This window comes from Mizuhopecten yessoensis, unplaced genomic scaffold (assembly GCF_002113885.1).
Source record: "Mizuhopecten yessoensis strain PY_sf001 unplaced genomic scaffold, ASM211388v2 scaffold8213, whole genome shotgun sequence".
Lineage (NCBI taxonomy): Eukaryota > Metazoa > Mollusca > Bivalvia > Pectinida > Pectinidae > Mizuhopecten > Mizuhopecten yessoensis.
This window is the reverse complement of record NW_018407435.1, coordinates 1,273,165-1,288,039: the sequence shown is the minus strand read 5'-3', so window position 1 is coordinate 1,288,039 and position 14,875 is coordinate 1,273,165.

Sequence of the window (14,875 nt, the reverse complement as noted above, 5' to 3'; positions counted from 1 at the left end):
GGGGATCTATCACAAGTAGTGCTGAGAGTGATACGTAGCGTATTTATCACATGAAGTGCTGGGAGTGATACGTAGCGTATCTGTCATAGGTTGTGCTGGGAGTGATACGTAGCGTATCTATCATAGGTTGTGCTGGGAGCGATACGTAGCGTATCTATCACAGGTAGTGCTGGGAGTGATACGTAGCGTATCTATCACAGGAAGTGCTGAGAGTGATACGTAGAGTATCTATCACGTAGCGTATCTATCACATGTAGTGCTGGGAGCGATACGTAGAGTATCTATCACAGGTAGTGCTGGGGGTGATACGTAGCGTATCTATCTCAGGTAGTCCTGGGAGTGATACGTAGCCTATTTATCACAAGTAGTGCTGGGTGTGATACGTAGCGTATCTATCACAGGTAGTGCTGGGAGTGATACGTAGGCTACGTATCACTCCCAGGACTACCTGTGATAGATACGCTACGTGTCACACCCAGCACTACTTGTGATAAATAGGCTACGTGTCACTCCCAGGACTACCTGAGATAGATACTCTACGTATCACTCCCAGCACTTCCTGTGATAGATACGTTACGTATCACTCCCAGCACTACCTGAGATAGATACGCTACGTATCACCCCCAGCACTACCTGTGATAGTTACGCTACGTATCACTCCCAGCACTGCCTGTGATAGATACGTTACGTCTCACTCCCAGCACTACCTGTGATAGATACGTAGCGTATCTATTACAGGTAGTGCTGGGAGTGATACGTAGCGTATCTATCACAGGTAGTCCTCGGAGTGATACATAGAGTATCTATCACGTAGCGTATCTATCACATGTAGTGCTGGGAGTGATACGTAGCGTATCTATAACAGGTAGTCCTGGGAGTGATACGTAGCGTATCTATCACATGTAGTGCTGGGAGCGATACGTAGCGTATCTATCACAGGTAGTGCTGGGAGAGATACGTAGCGTATCTATCACAGGTAGTCCTCGGAGTGATACATAGAGTATCTATCACGTAGCGTATCTAGCACATGTAGTGCTGGGAGTGATACGTAGCGTATCTATTACAGGTAGTGCTGGGAGTGATACGTAGCGTATCTATAACAGGTAGTCCTGTGAGTGATACGTAGCGTATCTATCACATGTAGCGCTGGGAGCGATACGTAGCGTATCTATCACAGGTAATGCTGGGAGCGATACGTAGCGTATCTATCACATGTAGTGCTGGGAGAGATACGTAGCGTATCTATCACAGGTAGTCCTCGGAGTGATACAGAAAGTATCTATCACGTAGCGTATCTATCACATGTAGTGCTGGGAGAGATACGTAGCGTATCTATCACAGGTAGTCCTCGGAGTGATACATAGAGTATCTATCACGTAGCGTATCTAGCACATGTAGTGCTGGGAGTGATACGTAGCGTATCTATTACAGGTAGTGCTGGGAGTGATACGTAGCGTATCTATTACAGGTAGTGCTGGGAGTGATACGTAGCGTATCTATTACAGGTAGTGCTGGGAGTGATACGTAGCGTATCTATTACAGGTAGTGCTGGGAGTGATACGTAGCGTATCTATAACAGGTAGTCCTGGGAGTGATACGTAGCGTATCTATCACAGGTAGAGCTGGGAGTGATACGTAGCGTATCTATCACAGGTAGTGCTGGGAGTGATACGTAGCGTATCTATCACAGGTAGTCCTGGGAGCGATACGTAGCGTATCTATCACATGTAGTGCTGGGAGCGATACGTAGCGTATCTATCACATGTAGTGCTGGGGGTGATACGTAGCGTATCTATCACAGGTTATGCTGGGAGTGATACGTAGCGTATATATCAATGTTATAACTATAGATTGGAAACAAGTATGTAGAATATCGTATAAATCCGACAGTGGTTTATCCAACCCTTTGGCCCATGTCATCATCGATGAATCCAAGAAGTATGAATCGGCTGTAAGATACTGTATATATTACCAAATCTTAAAGGTACTGCCACCGCTGTGTGTTACGTTTTTATTTTATTTTTATTTTGAAAGACTTCGTTAATTACATGCAATGAAATATACTAAAATGTAAATGTAGCTTGGAAAGCTAAAACTGTAATTTATCCAATGATATGGATTGTGTGTGTGTATGAGTGCGTGTGTGTGTGTGTTGCGGGGTGGGGGNGTCAAACGATCATAGTTTTGTTTGATTAAGATATTCGATGGTTACGGAAGAATCCTTTTTTTGAAAGGCTATTTACAACTATGTCGAAGGTTGGACATTTCTCGCGTGAAAGGCAATCAGTTGTAAATATGTCAAACATATGAAATATTGAAAGTGTGGATTTTCTTTGTAAAAGGCATTTATTTGCAAATAAAACGAATTTCGAATTTTTTGTGTGAAATTGTTTTAATTATTATATCTGACGTAAGACATTTCTTGTTTGTCAAACATTTATTTGTAAATATGTCACACTAATGCATTTGTAGTGTAAAAGAATTTTCAACGTATCTGACAAAAGAAATATGACTCGCTTGTGTGAAAAGAAAAGTTGCAAGCGAAAAAATGGAACTTGCCTTGAGTAACATGATTTTAATGGAGTGACTATTGTCGCGACAATACTTTTCTGTGAGAAAAAGGTGTATTTGTATATGTGTCAAGTGAAAGGACTTGATTGTGTGAAACTAAGTGCGGTGGAGAGAAGTTTGGAGGATCTGTGTTAAACCCCTCCTAATGCTGTTGTGTACAGATATAACAGAAACCCATTCTTATAAGGGTCACCTGCCACATTTATCTTCCCCGACTCCTTCTCTTGATTGTTGACAACTGTAGATTATTGATCTATACACCGGAGTCATTCGAATCCTTGTCACTTTCCAATTTTAATCACTGGCTTGGTTTGGTTTTATTTTGTTTAAAGTCCTATGAACAACTAATGTCATTTAAGGACGTGTCTCCATGTGTGTTGTGTATGCGTGCTTATATAATGGTGTTTCTTCCTGTTTGTGATAGCGCGGATCTGATGTCGATTTTATAGTGCTTTCTCACCGAAATACCATGCCGAAGGCATTATTATCACTGAATGTTCCAAAAAATCAGTATTTGTTTGAATCATGCCAAAAATACACATCTAAAAAAAAACAAAAAAAACTTAACATATAGCCAGCTTTTCACGAAGACCACAAACTGGAAAATAAAAGAAAACAATGGAAAAATCAGAATACAAACAAAGGCGACCGCAGCATACAAAATACAGAAAACGACCTGCATAAAACTAGGATACATAGCAGTATGTAGAATAAAGGAAACAACTAAATACAAAAAATGAGACACACCTGCAGGTCGGGGATCGAGAAAAAAAATACATTTGCTGTTACCGACTGCATGAATCGTAAGAGGAAAAGTCCTTGCAGAATTTGGGTTTGCTTTTGTGCCCTCTATTTGATGACATAAAAAGCGACCAAAATAAATCTGCTGCCTCCATTGCAATATTTGGGATCATCATATGTCTCTGTACTTCTAACTGACTTTTATTTCCTAGCGCCTTAGCTTGGCAATGCCTCATTTTTTGCTTTAATGTTGAACGTTCGACCAGGTGAGGAAGACAATGGTTTTGTCCCTTAGACGGGACACACCAAAGTCATTAAAAGTGGTAGTTGTTATTCCTTGCCTGACTTTCAGCATTTAGGGTAATGACAACAACTGGTTCACCTGTTGTCAGTATAATGTGACCGGGCGGAATGCTGTGCCGGGTGCCTTTGGCATGGTGTTTCAGTGAAATAGCACTATAAAGTCGGCATCAGATCCACGCTATCACAAGGAGGCAAATACACCAACATACCCTGCCTCCAACACACATACACACATGCAGGGATACACAACACACAAGAAGGCACGTCCTTAATTGAACTGAACTGTTAATAGACGTTAAACAAAATAAAACCAAACCAAAATACGAGAAACAACCAGCATGTAAAAAAAGAAACAACATGAAACAAATAACGAGAAGCAAACAGCATGTAAAAAACAGAAACAACAAATAAAAATACGGGAAACAAAGAGCATGAAAATAGAGGAAACACAACAGCATATAACACAGAGGAAATAACAAATACAAAAACCGGGAAACAAAGAGCATAGAAAAGGGGACACATCAGTATTTAAAATTAGAAGAAAAATAATAAAAGACACAGCAGATGAATTATAAAAGGGGCAGAACAGATTAACAAAATAGGGGACGCAACATCATACACAGATTAACAAAATAAGGGACGGAACATCATACACAGATTAACAAAATAGGGGACGGAACATCATACACAGATTAACAAAATAGGGGACGGAACATCATACACAGATCAACAAAATAGGGGACGCAACATCATACACAGATCAACAAAATAGGGGACGGAACATCATACACAGATCAACAAAATAGGGGACGGAACATCATACACAGATCAACAAAATAGGGGACGGAACATCATACACATATTAACAAAATAGGGGACAGAACATCATACACAGATCAACAAAATAGGGGACGGAACATCATACCCATATTAACAAAATAGGGGACAGAACATCATACACAGATCAACAAAATAGGGAACGGAACATCATACGCAGATTAACAAAATAGGTGACGGAACATCATACACAGATCAACAAAAAAGGGGACGGAACATCATACACAGAATAACAAAATAGTGGACGGAACATCATACACAGATCAACAAAATACGGGACGGAACATCATACGCATATTAACAAAATAGGGGACGGAACATCATATACAGATCAACAAAATAGGGGACGGAACATCACACACAGATCAACAAAATAGGGGACGGAACATCATACACAGATCAACAAAATAGGGGACGGAACATCAAACACAGATCGACAAAATAGGGGACGGAACATCAAACACAGATCAACAAAATAGGGGACGGAACATCATAACAGATTAGGATTAACAACAGCGACACTAGATTAATGAACATTTAGATGACATTCATTTAGAGTTAGTAAATCCATTTTAAAAACGACACCATAAATATGTTTGACAAGAAATTAAAAGGAATTACTCGCGTGTGTCTAAAATTAAAAAAATAATTATTTATAGCAATACAAATACAAATTACGTTGTGGTTACCAATATGAAATACATGGTCGAGATTTGTGTTCCCATACAGTGGCTGTTTATTCAGGATATTATCCACATTTACGTTCTCTAGTGTAAATATTTAAATGTTCACGTGGAGAATTCGCCGGCTTGACTTTGACCCACTGGAGCGGCTTTTATGATAACAATGCACTCCCAGTTATCGAGTGTGTATTAAAAGTCTCTATAAAGTATTCAACACACTTATGTTTTTCTTACAATAATAAAACTGCTTGACTGTTTTAAATAAGTAAATAGAATATTCGAGAAATCAGCTTTAACTATTTATGACAATGTATGTCACCACATTGGATATTGACTGACGGTAAAATATTTGCTGACAGTGTTGACTTGGACGAGGTAACCAGGGGTACTGATTGTGGTGGACTAGGACGAGGTAACCAGGGGTACTGGTGGTGATGGACTTGGACGACGTAGCCAGGGATACTGGTGGTGATGGACTAGGACGTGGTAACCAGGGGTACTGATGGTGGTGGACTAGGACGAGGTAACCAGGGGTACTGATGGTGGTGGACTTGGACGACGTAGCCAGGGATACTGATTGTAATGGACTTGGACGAGGTAACCAGGGATACTGGTGGTGATGGACTTGGACGTGGTAACCAGGGATACTGTTGGTGATAGACTAGGACGAGGTAACCAGGGATACTGGTGGTGATGGACTAGGACGACGTAGCCAGGGATACTGGTGGTGATAGACTAGGACGAGGTTACCAGGGATACTGATGGTGATGTACTAGGACGCGGTTACCAGGGATACTGATGGTGATGGCCTATGACGAGGTAACTAAGGATACTGGTGGTGATGGACTAGGACGAGGGAACCAGGGATACTGGTGGTGATGGACTAGGACGAGGTAACTAAGGATACTGGTGGTGATGGACTAGGACGAGGTAACCAGGGATACTGGTGGTGATGGACTAGGACGAGGTTACCAGGGATACTGGTGGTGATGTACTAGGACGAGGTTACCAGGTATACTGATGGTGATGGACTAGGACGAGGTTACAAGGGATACTGATGGTGATGGACTATGACGAGGAAACTAAGGATACTGGTGGTGATGGACTAGGACGAGGTAACTAAGGATACTGGTGGTGATGGACTAGGACGAGGTAACTGAGGATACTGGTGGTGATGGACTAGGACGAGGTTACCAGGGATACTGATGGTGATGGACTAGGACGAGGTAACTAAGGATACTGGTGGTGATGGACTAGGACGAGGTTACTAAGGATACTGGTGGTGATGGACTTGGACGAGGTAACCAGGGATACTGGTGGTGATAGACTAGGACGAGGTACAATGTAACTAAGGTTACTGGTGGTGATAGACTAGGACGAGGTAACCAGGGATACTGGCGGAAATGGACTAGGACGAGGTAACCAGGGATACTGGTATTGATGAACTAGGACGAGATAACCAGGGTCACTGTAGATTATGGCTAGGACGAGGTAACCAGGGATACTGGTGGTGATGTACTAGGACGAGGAAACCAGGGTCACTGTAGATTATGGCTAGGCCGAGGTAACCCGGGATACTGGCGGAAATGGACTAGGACGAGGTAACCAGGGGTACTGGTGGAAATGGACTAGGACGAGGTAACCAGGGATACTGGTGGTGATGTACTAGGACGAGGTAACCAGGGGCACTGTAGATTATGGCTAGGACGAGGTAACCAGGATACTAATTGTTAAGGACAAACTTACAAAAACATCGGTCTATAATGACGAGACTATTCTTCGTTTCATGTAGGTTCTCACTGAACTGATTCCTAGGTTGATCGTTTCTGTACCATTCCCCCATTCCTTGCGTCAAAGACAGGAAGGGTTATTTTTGTATCGACGTCCGACCTTCAGGAATCATTTCCACACAAGAACTCTTTTTCCCCTAGGTTAATCGAACTTAAGATATGAATTCCCTGACCAAGCCGTTTGTTCAATTGTCAATGTCAATTTACCAAAATAGAAAATCAGTTCCAGCACTTCTCCTCGGCTAATTATACTCAAACCATGCAGGCTTTCCTTGTCAACGTGCTGCATTTGTGATCGCTTTTGAAGTCAAAATGTCAAAGGTTTTAGTAATTATAATGAGAAATTACTTTTATCAAATTAACGAGTTTCAACTTTAAACATTTAAAATCTAAAACACTTGATTGGGATTGTGTCCTAGGTCAAAAGCTTAAAAGCTGAATAAATGGTACTGAAAATAGAATATCTTTTTTTCAAGATTTATTGTCTCTCATTTAAAACACAGGCTTTCTAAAGACCTTGTTTTCTCTTACCCTGGACAGGTGTATCCGCACTTTTACCGGTGTGAGATTTCCTTGTCTCACCCTAGAGTCGAGACGGGGGTATTCCCCTATTCATAACAATGGCATGACATCACTTCAACAATACAATGACGTCACGTCAACAATCCATCAAGGTCACGTCAACCCTGAATTTAGCATGTAATGTTATCATTACATTGTGTATGATACACAATGGGAGAACAGGGTAAGAGAAAAAAATCATTAACCCCTTGTGGACGAGATAGGGTAATCTCAACCCTCGGGGAAAGATTTTTAAGTTGCCAAACACTCGTTAAAGCCTCGTGTTTGGCAACTTAAGAATCCTCCCCCTCGGGTTGAGATTCTCCTATCTCACCCCCAAGGGGGTGAAAGATTCTATTATTCTCAAAGCGCTTTATCTGGATCGAATTTCATGTAAAATGCAAAGGTCAAATGCTACTGTCACAACACTACATGTATGTTTTCCCATAAGTGTGTCTTCTTTTGGCTAAAACACACACGTTTCATATAATTCTCATAGGACATGTGTAAACAATAAATTGATTATCAATAGATAATAATATAGATTTATAGATAACAGTTAAAAGAAACAGCTTAGGATATGCAATGGCACCGACTACCCTGAAAACAGAGTTTAAATCTTTGTGGTGCTTCTTTTATGTTTATTCTATTTGAACTTCAGAAAAAAACACCAGTGGTTAGTTTCTAACAGTTTAAGATAAAACAGCATGATACACACAACCCGTGTTTAAGAGATGAAAATAATAAAAGAAAGAAAAAAAAGAAAGATTTTTTTTAGCGATAATGACATTTTCCAGCTTTCATCGATTTTTAAACACAGACAATAAATACTAGTGTTCTGACCAAGCAGGAAGTTGTCAATGTAATAAATTAAAGAAAAACCCCTCAATAATTATATTGTGTTGACAGGTAATCACGGATTACAGTGGACCATACGACGTGCTGTATGTAAGTGTTGCGTGTGATGTAGGAACGGTTGTTTGATGTGTGATCCGTAATCAAAGATATTATACGATACGCGTGTATTATAGGAATAATGAGTTAATTGACGCGTACGTATACGGGTAGCCGTAGTGACCGGCTATCGTGCAGAACTACATGTAACTAACTAACTCATTCTGTTGGTTATAAGGTTAACTCCACAGGCTACTGGACTGTATATATGACAGGAGGGCAGATATGGACATATTGACGTGAAATCAATGTTTTGCCCCTAGCAACCGTATGTATTATCAAACACATTCCCTAGCAACAATGACGGCGTTTCTGTTCTCCAAAACCCGCAGTGTGTCGAAACCGTCAGCGCATTGTATGTGTTTACGTGTTAACTGAACAGCGGACATCATATTCCTACAATGATACTGGACGATTCAGGAGCTTCCTGGAGAATTTCCTTTAACCCGATTGTGTTACAAAAGTTATTATATTTCTTCATTGGATGTATAGCGACTTCTATTGTATTGTTTTCATTATTATTATTATTATTATTGCATGCTTAACGGCCCATCAACACATGATAGGTCATAAGGCCGACAAAAAATACAAATGCTGCTAGGGTGTTAAATGAAAAGAAATCACTACCAATATATTTAACAAAATGAATTAAAAACTCGTCATAGAAGGACACGTTTACCTGAATTAAATGCTACACTCATATATATATGCAACACTATGCAAAAAATATACCACTCATCAATAATACTCCACTAATCAATAAATACAACACTATTTGATAAATGCATTAATTTTTAATAAATACACCCCTATTTAATGCAACACCAATCAACAAAACTAACGCTAATGCAATACTATTAATACAAAAATCGATATCATTCGTTCAACAACAAGCCTTACACACATTGAAATATTTACTTATAATGTATCTCAATATCGAATAAACTCAGGTAACATATGAACAAAGGATTTTTTTTTATTTTACCTCGGGAGACCTTGAACAAATACAAGGAGAATAAGACCAGGCGTTCCTAAAGTGTAAGCGTCTTCTGCTTCATCGATGACCCGTCACGTAAATAGTGATACAATCCCATGTAGTGTCAGGGCCTCACAGCGTGAACTCGGATTTTGACAACAAAACCACCAGGCATACAAATGCTCATGATCAAAAGCATCGACCATCACATCACACAAACTTTGAAAGAAATAGCATATTTCCCTGTGAGATTATGATGGCGACAATGCAACTAGTCTTCATCCACGTGCACTATCGCGCTTATAGTACAGCTGAGCAGTAAGTCGTCTCCGTTGGTCAGGTTGTAGGTTAAGAGCGAGGACAATAGCTGATATAGAACAGTCTGTCGTGACCTTGATTTCAATCTCAGAAGAGTATATACGATCGCCGTGGTCAATACATTCTTGATTAATTAAAGGCAGCACATCGTCGATATGTTGAAAGACTAGGCGTCTACCCCAGTCCTGTTAAGCTCAACAAAATCAGGCAGAAGAGGGGCACAGTTCCCATGGCAATGCCTAAAGTCTACTGGAAAGTCTAGCCACCGAACTCAACAAATATTGTCAACCAGGAAATCAGTCATTCTCATTCTCAGTATATTTCATCATGACCTTTTCGTGTTTTCTTTTTTACAAAATATGCTCCAACATAATTTACAACCTTAAACTTAATATTTATACCGCTGTTCGCATTTCTTGGTAAAAAAAACCCCGCACAATGAAAGAACGAATGCGTTCTTCAGTTAAGTATGAGGTGGTATTGTAGAGAGTCGAAAGGTTAACAGTTTTGATGAATGAAACATTTTGGAGAGAACGATGTCCAAGATTAATTGAATATTTCTAAAATTCTTTCAAAATCCACGTTTCATTTATTTCACTTCTTGAGTTGTGCTTACAATGAGACCCCGATTTAATCGTACTAAGCATGGTAGTTAGAAGTTTGGATAATGGCTTGTGTGAGCAACTAGAATCGCAAGTGATAAAAAGTTGTTTGTGAGGATTCGTGTAAACTTTCTGAATCCAATACAAACAAGGCAGGTCCGCATTCTTACTTACCATTGATGGGTAATCGGAAATATTGTAATACAGAAGCGTGATTTGCAAGTATTTCGTCTTTCGAAAGATTGGAAAATATATAGAAAAGTGTTTTTTTGTGTTATCTAGTAAACTGGTTCTTTCTGTAAGCAGGTAATGAAATAGTGTTTGCAGACAAAGATTGGGTTATAGAGGCGTTTTAAACACAGCTACATACCTTTCATTCTGGGTGTGGTTTTGACGTCGGGGTCAAGGACTACAGACTTGTGTTTTGTTTTGATTTTAGAGTTCAGGCGGGTTATTGTTTTTTTAGAAAAAAAACCCCACTCATCTATAAACATAATTTCATCAAAAAGTACTACGCTCATTACTACTTTGTCCATCAATCAAAAACCTAAAAAGAACACCGACTTTTAAAAGAAGAGAACATTACACAGAAAACAAATCCCGATCGGTCCCGAAAAAACGCTTCGGAAATTGGAAGATAATTTGCGTAAATTAATAAGTAAAAATGATAGGCGAAGTTCTCGGAATGGCAAACGTTTATTGTAGATGAAAAATCGATATCTCCCGAGTGTAAATGACGTGTCTTTAGCCAGATGGGTTCGACAAAATAACAGCAACACATGTTACAGTCCCAGAAACCAGCCCGCTGAATCAGAAAGGAGACAGGTATATGCTACCCCTTCATGTACTCAGCATGAACTTTAACTCCCGAATAGCAATGACGTAAATACACAGAGCACTGCTAATACACAATATTAGATGTAAATGACCTGAATCTCAATAACCTGGTTAAGTGTATATGTATAATACAATTATAACCCAATATATATACCTGTGTTTACTTTCACACGGCGAGTCAGCTTTGAAGTCACGTGACGTTAATCAAACTGACCCACCAAAACCCAAACTGTTATTGTAAACAGAAATACGGAGCACGTCCGGAGATTTGAAGTGTCATATGTTGTGGGTATATAGTAGGCCGAGTATTTTACTCGAGTGGTCTGTTCAATCTCAAGTACTTTGCCTTAACTGCATTTGGAGTGTTATAAATCTCAACATTAAATTATCGATAACAGTAGTTATTAAATTTGAAGTACATTTATTAATATTTCTTACATTTTATTACTGTGACATTTTTTCAAACGTACATGTACATTGTAACTGTCAAATAAAATCTCAATGAATGACTCAATCGATCAATCAATTAGCAAATCAATCAATCAAAAATCAATCAACCAATCAATCAATAGATCAGTTTTTAAAGATAATCAATAAATCACATGTCTAAGTAACACAAGACAATGATATGGCAGACCAAATAAGACAGTAAACCATCGCCATAACTGTGTCTTGTCTTATAGAGATTTTAACATCGTTTTAAAATTTTTTGATAAATGCCAATATTACATTTTTTTTTGCAATAGCATGGACTACTTGAATTCAAAATGTAACTTTATATCAAGCTGATCTAATGACACGACCTTGTGTGTTAAGTGGTTTCTTTTATGATTTGGAAGTAAAGAACAATAACTCTTGCAAACTGTAAAACTTGGCGATTGGTCGTCATGGAGACGAGTCTAGATAATTAGTTGCCATGGAGTCATGGCTAAAGAAATGGTGACTGTAGGAGAGATTTGGTAAGAAGAAACACTTTTGGTTAATATTAGTTTTTCATTTTTCTTTCTCAACCCAGTAAATTACTTCGCCATACTATTCTTGTTGCTTAATAAGTTCTATTCGAATGCGTCCTTGGACACGTGTTCGCCCGTGCCGACATGTAAATGTGAAACCCCTCAAAAACAAAAATAATGCTTCATTGTTTTTTACTGGCACCATGAAAGAAAGACACACAACGCATTGAATGGGTTTATTTTTTTTGTCTATTCCTTAAGATGTTTAAAAGACAGTGGAACAGATCTATGACTAAGGTGCTAATCTGAAATTGATAACTCATTACTTTTGTCAATATACCGCAAATGTTTTAATTATAAGGTGACTTTAAAGCCATTTATGACGTTACAAATACACAACTGTGTCAGAGTAAAGATAGTCGCTGGAAATACAGTATATGAATCACCTGTTAGCATTTTTTATAAAGTGGACGCAAAACTACTAGTGTTTCATGGAAAACGTGAATGAATTCCAGCCAGCTACGAGGTCCAACCTCGTCGACTGATAGTATATACTAGAGGGATCGAGCAACCATATCGTGACGTAAAAATTAACATTGGTAAAACTAAGTTTATGCAGAAAACAAAACAGGGCAAATGCTTTCATTTTGTCGAAGGATACCCTCTCTCGAACTTAATCAACATGTGAACGAAACGTAATTTTGACTGATGCCTTGAAAAAGAAGATGAAGCAACATTATTTTGAATCCAGGTCGCCCGTGAGCTAAAAACTTAGAAAATGTGCTACGCGTGAACAACGTTAACGGCTGATGCTTATAGGTGTGTCGAATATCGTGATCACTCTGTAAAGTAAGGCGTAGTAACGCCCATGTTGTTCTCATTGGACATATATTCAAATGTTTATTATTTGTTTATTTAACACTTATCAAAAATGGATGATATTAGCTAGTCATTGCATTAATAAAGTAGAAACAACTAAGAATAGTTAAAAAGTTAAATACAGATTTTCTCCCAAGGGCCTTTTAAAAGTTGGTGAGAGCATCGAATAGTTCATGTAGCATAAAGCAAACAAAATATGTGGAGTACCTTAAAGATACATTTATCATTTCGCTCTTTGGTTTGACTAAATAGTATCTAGTGGGAATATATTTCAACAAATCTTCGTGACTGTATCCCCTTCGTATTGTGCCACGTGGAGTGAAGACCCATGCCACAACTTTTCTTGTGTAAAACCTAACACGCAAAAAGGAACAAAAATAATTCTACTACGTACTTTATTTGATGGTATCATACCTTACAAATAGAAACGTCCCTGAAACATCATAAACATAAAAAAAATGTATAAATTATTTAAATCCGAATGCATAAATTAATCAAAACACAATGTGCTATATGTTTTGTCGATAAGAATGCCAGTTCTACCACAAAATGGAGTTTGCATGACGAACAATAGTGTTGATCGATAGGTAGCAAGACATTTAAAAAAAGACTCGTAACGAATTTTCCATAAAATAAGTCCAAGATATCTCTCTCAAATATCCATATAATTATTAAATACGATTGAAAATGAGGTCACAATTCCAACGCTTAAACAACTATTGAGGAGAAATGGAGACGTGGGAAAAGGACGATAAATTGACTTAAGCACAACGCGATCAGACATTGACAAGGGGTGAGGCATAGGGAATGAAGTATACTAGAGGAACGTTTTGCGGTAAGATGGTAAGAGTTATCCCCCTTCTCAGGACAAAAAACGTAGCTTTCAAAACCGTGTGGTTTTTTCTGAGGATCGCTGTAACGCTGACACATTATGTAATGTCAACAGATTTTGCTGGCATTATTATATCAGTTATATATAATTTATAAGAAGAAAGTCATAAATTGCGGGAATTTTATGAAAAATAATACAGATTAATTAAACCAAAACTATTCAACAACAATTAATTAATGTTCTGGTTGTACAAACAATCAGCAGGACCAAACCAGGATTCAGATTCAGATTGTTTTATTCCTTGTGTAAGACACATCGGAGCGTAGACATACAAATAGTACAGTATATTACAAATATCTCATCAAATATGGTATACTGAAATGTACATTTACAGGAAAAATGGGATAAAATATTATACAGTTCTATTACGACGTTTTAAACTTAAAAACAGGAATTTTCCTAATTTATTCAATTCCTTAATGTTTAGAGTAGTTTATAAAACCTTTTTATTACAAACGACCAATTGTTTTCAAATTGATTCTAGTATATTACTGAATCAATTTGAAAAAAACTGGTCGTTTGTAATAAAGAGGCTTAAAAAACTCGCGCCTTAAGTCGTTATAAAAGTTACACTTTCATATAAAATGAAATTCATCTTCAATATCAATAGAGTTACATAAGTTACAGAATCTTTGATCTCTAGGAAGGTTTCTATATCTTCCCTGTTCAATATTTGAATTATGAGAGCTAAGTCTAAAGCGAGCTAAAGTCTTTCTATATGAGTTATTAATTGGTTCTATTAAATATGATTGCACAGAAAAATGATCTATTAGATGTTGATAAAGGAATCCTTTCGGAGTTGTTTGGATATTAGTTAATATTTCCTGCCGGTAAAAGTCGAAAAGTCTTTGCTCAATGATTGTATAGATATTTCTATCATTGCTAACATTTTCCCTATGGTAAGTTAATCCCAATTTGTTGAGTTCAGTGCGGATATCTAGAATCCAATTATCATTTGACAAAATTCTTTCTTCGTAC